This window comes from Tachyglossus aculeatus, chromosome 12 (genome assembly GCF_015852505.1).
Source record: "Tachyglossus aculeatus isolate mTacAcu1 chromosome 12, mTacAcu1.pri, whole genome shotgun sequence".
Classification (NCBI taxonomy): Eukaryota; Metazoa; Chordata; class Mammalia; order Monotremata; family Tachyglossidae; genus Tachyglossus; species Tachyglossus aculeatus.
The window spans coordinates 25,498,326-25,499,121 of record NC_052077.1 but is presented as its reverse complement, the minus strand read 5'-3'; the positions used below and the strand labels follow the sequence as shown (position 1 = coordinate 25,499,121).

The 796-nt window shown below is 40.1% G+C and overlaps 1 non-coding gene across 1 annotated transcript; it reads left to right on the top strand.

Annotated features, from left to right (window-relative positions):
• The first annotated feature begins 458 nt into the window (after window positions 1–458).
• LOC119936027 lies at window positions 459–596 on the top strand. Its single transcript, XR_005453621.1, has one exon. It is a non-coding gene; the product is annotated as a small nucleolar RNA SNORA7 (small nucleolar RNA).
• Window positions 597–796: the final 200 nt, after the last annotated feature.

Here is a 796-nt window from a genome sequence, read left to right as displayed (position 1 = left end):
TGAACTGTAAGCATGTGAGCATAGATCTTTTTAATATTTAAAATTCAGTTTTACCTATATTTTCCATTAATGCTGTATATAAACCAGACATTAAACTACTTATCCAATAAATTGATGGTACATATTGAGTGCCTATGTTTTTAGACTATACAAGCACTGAGACAGATACAGGGTACTCAGATCAGGGAGAATCACTACCCCATTCAAGGCTCAGAGTCTAAGCAGGAGGGAGAACATCTATTTAATCTCCATTTTATATATGAGAAAACTGAGACATAGCAGATCAATAGAATAAGTAGACAATGGTCCCTACCCTCAGAGATGTTACAATCTAGAGAGCCAGACATATTAAAATAAATTACTTGTAGGGGGAAAGAGAGAGGATAAGGAAAGGTACATAAATTATGTCGGGGGAGAAAAGGATAAATACTTAAAAATTTAGTGGTTATTGACTCAAGCCCCTCTCAGGGTCACATCTGGAGAGTTTCCAGTACTCTACCAGTCTCGACTATAGGAGGGAGAGTCAAGTAGAGGCCTACCCATTCCATTCCAAGCTTGGGCAGTGGCTAGTGAGTGGAAGACAGTCTGCTTCAAGTCAAATCCTATTTGTGCTGGGCAGCAGTGGCATGGGGGAGAGTCAAGGGTGAAGATTCTTTGAATTTTTCCCAAGAAAACGCTATGGACACACTACCAGAACAACTGCAAATAGAGGTGGGGCATTCTCGGAGAGATGTGTCGGAGACAACTGGATAGCATAAAACAAGATTGACTCTAGTGCGTAGATGACACAATATGA